Below are 6,000 nucleotides of genomic sequence, written 5' to 3'. Positions count from 1 at the left end.
AGTACATTTTCACTTTACATACATGCTCCGGTCCCATTGCGTGCGTTAATGCGGGGTATGCCTGTATAGTGGTCCCCTCTGGTACCTACACCCACAGACTTACGGGCAGGCTGAAATAAGGGATGCGCCCTTGGTATGTTTAAGGAGGCAGGAAGGTGGTAGATAACATATGAAAGGGAATGGGACTACCGAGGTGTGTTATCGGTGAAGTATAACATACAGTATTGAAATTGCAGTTTCAACTGAGAAAAACAAGATCGTACAGTACATGGGCAATTCCGGATTTCCTGAATGAAAGTATGTGTGTGTTCCTGTGTATATTGAATTTAGAACTACCAAAAGAACTTGAACGGATACCATCATGACTGTAGTTCTCCACTCATAAATAAGAAATGCCTATGCTAAGAGATGCTGTCTGTCTATCTGTGTCTGAAAACATATGGGAACATTATTTGATCCATGGACTTATTGACTAATAAGCCTATGGCCCATTGTTTAGGTGTCATATTTGAGTCTTCTCTTTTGTTCACCCCCACACCCGAATGCTACTAAATCTTGCATTTTTTTTATCTCCATAGTAGTGCTGAGATATTAACCTTTTCTTAGTTCCTCTACGTATAAATGTTAATGTACTGTATGCTCTCATTTTCTCCTAATAGGACTAATACATTTCTCCCAAAGTTACATTTATGTATTGATGCACTTCTCTCATCTGTATTATAATAATATACGTTACATTCTAATTAGATTGCAATCATTGTAAAAAATGGCATAGAGCTGCATGCCGGGGCTATAAAAATAGAAATATACATACATTCGTAGTATAGTATTTAGGCCATATTAATGGGTATTTGTCTGTTACGGGAAGACAAGCAAAAACAGAGAATAACGGTACAGTAAACACAATGCAATTACTGTAGGATTAGCACTAAATACAGTTTGTCACACTCTATGCAATACAGATCTGAGGTAATGCCCTGGTTATGAAAGCGTATCATTTATTGATGGGGATATCACGCTGGGGAAACAAATTGCAGCCTTTCTGAAATTATATCAGTATCTGGCATAAATGAAGATGGAAAAAAAAACTGAAGAACTACTGAGGAAATAAATGTCTTGAAACGTCTGCATAACAACGTTATGTTAATCCCTTAAAACGTATGCCAAATATTTGAAAGTCAATGTAAGTTCCATATGTTTCGAACACCAAAATAACGTAATGTTATCTATTAAGTCTTGGCACATTTAGGTTATGAGGAGTAATAAAAGTGTGTATATCTGCATGGTAAAATGAAGTAGAATGGGGCACCCGTGGGAAACATGCAAATACACTCATGGTTTGTCTTACAAAATGGTATCATGGTTTGATAGAAGAATCCAGCCAGAAACTAAGCCATGTTTAAGTGAAAATAGGGTAGCGGAGCACTACAATAATGGGTTCCGAGGCGTGAAAACGAGGTGAAAAACTCTAATTGACTAAATACACATACAATGGCAGACAAAGAAGTCTCCTAACGCGTTTTGACAAAGCACCTTCAGTGTGAAATGCGTTAGGGGACTTTTTGTTGCCTGTGTATTTTGGTCAATGAAAGTTTTTTCACCTCTATTTCACGCCTCGTGACCCGTTCTTGTGGTGCTCCGCTACCATTTTTTTTTCACGTCAACATTGCATCTACCTGTGCAGGAGCTCACACACGGCGGAGTTCCGGAGACAGAGCACCACGAGGAGAGCGCATGAGACTCAGTGACCATGAGTGCTTTACAAGCTTTTGCATGTGGGTTATGAAGGGGCCAGTGTGGTTACCGGTCAACATCTAGGGTACCTGCGGAAGGGGTTAGAGCCGGTGACTCGTCTCACCAGCGGTGTTACGACTACCTTCCCTCTCCCTCCCCCCACATACCGGAGACGCTTGTGTCACCACACATTCATCGGCCATACCCTGACAATATGCACATAATTTTTATACTGCCCGGGACCAGGGGATTTAATTACAGCCATTTAAATCTCTTATATATAGAGACACTCCTACACTGTTATTGTAGCACCGACTACAGGATTTGACCGATCTACTCAGAAACTAAGCCAGACTTCACTTCCACTGGTTATCAAACTATTGTGTAAATGATCAATATTCTGAGCAAGGGCATCTATTACATTACAGGCTGTGATACTGTATCTTGTTATCATGCAAGAGAATTCCATAGAAATACTGCACACAGCAAGTAAAAAATACCTCATGCCCACATTCACATCTCAGCCAGGTCCGCAACCCTGCCTTTCCCCGTTATCTCTTAGCATACAATACTTCCAGTGCAGCCTGGGATTCTGGGTAATGACATGCAAATGAGCACACCGTGTCACTTCCTACTTCTTATCCATTTTAACATAGATCCCTATTAGCTTATGCCTGCCGCATCACATAGCTTTTTCAGCACAGCCTGGGTTAAAAAAGTGCACAGCCATGCTGCACGTGTACACAAGCCTTCACGCCCTCTCTCCTGTGGATATTTGAGTTTGTGTAACCGTGGTAATATTTCAGATGTTAGATATGTTATACCCTGTCACCCCCCATCATACTGTGCTTATAAATGCGCGGGTGTCTTCGAAGTGATAATAAATACAATTACATTTCAGGCACACTGCCGAAGTATTAAATAGAATTACAGTTAGGAAGTGATGCCAGCACTTAGTGCTGTGTCAGCTGTTCTAGGGATAAAACATCCAAGCTGTATTGACGCAGTGTAGATAAGGCTGCACACACAACATAATAGTTTGAAATGGATAAACACATGCTGTGAAGCGTCTTTTCCTTCATTTGTCATTTATTGGAATACAGTCGTCTCCTTCCTGACACTGAGGAGCGACTTCACTGCATATTGCATTGGGACATTAGATCATTATGGCCCCTATTGTATGTATGTCTTTATTTATATAGCGCCATTTACAGCAGTAATACACGTGTCATAGAAATAACAAATAATATAAATAACCCTTAAAGGGAAGAAGTGCTTCAGACATAAAAGTAACATTTAAGAAAAGAAGAGCTTACAATCTAATTGGTAGGTAGGAAGAACGTACAGAGACAGTAGGAGGGCATTCTGGTAAGTGCCTCTGCAATGGGCCAAAGTTTTTGTGTGAGGTGTATAGTATCAGCCATGGAGCTACTCATATTGTATTGTATTGTATGTCTTTATTTATATAGCGCCATTAATGTACATAGCGCTTCACAGCAGTAATACATGTGGTAATCCAATAAATAACAGATAATATAAATAACAGATCATGGGAATAAGTGCTTTAGACATTAAGGAAGAGGAGTCCCTGCTCCGAGGAGCTTACAGTCTAATTATGCTTCATTAAGAGGTTGGTTTTAAAGGTGGATAGAGAGGGTGCTAGTCGGATATTGAGGGGAAGGGCATTCAAGAGGTGTGGGGCAGTCAGTGAGAAAGGTTTAAGGCGGGAGAGGGCTTTAGATACAAAGGGGGTAGAAAGAAGACATCCTTGAGCAGAACGCAAGAGTCGGGATGGTGCATAACGAGAAATTAGGGCTGAGCTGTAAGGAGGGGCAGAAGAGTATAAAGCTTTAAAAGTGAGGAGAATTGAGTGTGTGATACAGGATTTGATAGGAAGCCAGGAGAGGGATTTCAGGAGGGGAGACGCGGAGACAGATTTAGGAAAGAATAGAGTGGTTCTGGCTGCAGCGTTTAGGATAGATTGTAGGGGAGACAGGTGAGAGGCAGGAAGGCCGGGCAGCAGGAGGTTACAGTAGTCGAGACGGGAGAGAATGAGGGACTGTGTCAGAGTTTTTGCAGTCGAGCAATAGAGGAAAGGGCGTATCTTTGTAATATTGCGGAGGAAAAAACTACAGGTTATAGCTACTTTTTGAATGTGAGAGAGGATTCGAGAGTGATCCAGAGGCAGCGTGCTTGGGCTACTGGATGAATGATAGTTCTTACAACATTCAATATGACATGAAGCCATGCTCCCTTCGCATTCAAATAAATCAGGCCAAAAATCTCCTGAGCAAGGGGAAGATGGCAGACAGACTGAAGGTGTGGTTCCACGAGTAAAGATAAAAATAAAGGATGACTAAACATATACTAAGCGCTCAACCTATTTACAACCTAAATAATACAATACAAATTAATGAATGAAAGTGACGTGAACTAAATATAACTTCTATAAAAGGTATACCAGCTGTAAGGGGATCCCATAGACACGTGATAGGGAATAAGGGAGTGGCTGCTAAGGATTACCAACAAACCTATCCATAAGGCTAGTACAAATGGTAACGGAGAGAAAAAATAAAAGAAAAGAGTCCTTGGCGCACTATCAGGTATATAAACCTGATACAATGGAAGTCCCAATTCTCTGAATATAGGGGCGATTCGTGGGTCCGGAATTGGATCTCACATGCTGACCGGCCCTATAAACAGGATACAATGTGCCGTCCGCTAGCTTGAGAGGATAGTAAAGCGGTGCATATGGAGGTGAGATCCTGCATTGACCTCCTCTTCGTGGCCGCGACTCGGAGCGCCAGGTCCACCTCCGATGACGTCACTGCTAGAGCGCCCCTTCTCCTCTACAAGCCCACGCACGCCGTATCACGTCCTGCTGAAACTCCACCCATTAGGGCCGGTCAGCATGTGCGTGTACTGCTGTAAGTCCTTATTTGTTTTATTAAATTTTATATGGTATCCTACCATTGGTTTTTCTATTCTATTTTATGCATATATTCGCAACTGTGTGGAGAGGGTTAATACATCTGGCAATCCAATGATATCCAGCCTGCACAACGAAGCAAAAGTTAAAGATACCTTTCAAGGCCCTTTATCTTCTACTTTTAAAGCTGCAGTTCAGTCTTTTTTTATTTTTTTATTTATTTTTTTACTTCAATAGTTTCATGTGCGCAATCTCTAATTACCTAAAGCACTGTATAGCTGCCAGTCAATTCGTTCTCCATGTATTGATAGGCGAATTTGGTGACATAATTAGAGCTGGCATATGTTTTTATTTGCTTCTGTCAGTCAGTGGAAGCTCATGAATATTCATGAGCAATCCTGCACTGACATGTGCTAGAGGGAGGGCAGGGCTGACAAAGGGGTGTGCCAGGGCTTGTGACAGGACATGAAGGGGCAGTGCCTTAGCAAATGGCTGTTAAAATAGAATACAAGAAAATTGGTCTTTCAAAGTTGTTGTTTTTAAAAACAGAAAATGCTAAAAGTATTTTTTCTTACTACAGAACTGATTTATTAAAAAAAACAAACATGCAGGATATTGACTGAACTGCAGCTTTAAGTAGCCAGCAGCGGTGTGGGTGCGAAACGATTAATCAGAGGTTACTGCGCAATGGTCGTTTTGTTTTCTATAATTGCAGATTCAGATCCACCATCCAAGAGACTCTGAGATATCGAATTCCGGACCCACGAACTGCCCCTATATTCAGAGAATTGGGACTTCCATTGTATCAGGTTTATATACCCGATAGTGCGCCAAGGACTTTTTTTTTTCCCACGAGTAAAGACACTGACTGAAAACAATGGCACTGAATTTGATTCAGGGGAGCCTGGTTCAAATTGCGGTGTCAGTTCTCTGGGATCTTGCGCTTTATCTCCCTGTGCCTCAGGCACCAAAAACACAAATTGTAAGCTCTACAGCACAGGGACCCATGGCTGCATTATTCTATGTACAGCACTGCATATACTGTCAGTGCTACTGTATACAATATATATATATATTATTAATAACTATATATATATAGCACAGATAACATTCCAAGAGACACTGTTTTTAAGTAATCCTTGCTTCATTCATTGTTACATCGCCGGAAGAAGAGATCAGTGTATCTCGAAAGCTCGCACAAATAAAAGCATTTCGTTAGCCACAGAACGGTATCATCTATTTATTTTTTGATTATTGAAGCTCGGCTAACACGGTACTGATACCTCTACATGTATATATATATATATATATATATATATATATATATATATATATAT

Source organism: Ascaphus truei, chromosome 2 (genome assembly GCF_040206685.1).
Source record: "Ascaphus truei isolate aAscTru1 chromosome 2, aAscTru1.hap1, whole genome shotgun sequence".
In the NCBI taxonomy this organism is placed as follows: Eukaryota; Metazoa; Chordata; class Amphibia; order Anura; family Ascaphidae; genus Ascaphus; species Ascaphus truei.
This window is presented reverse-complemented; position numbering follows the sequence as displayed.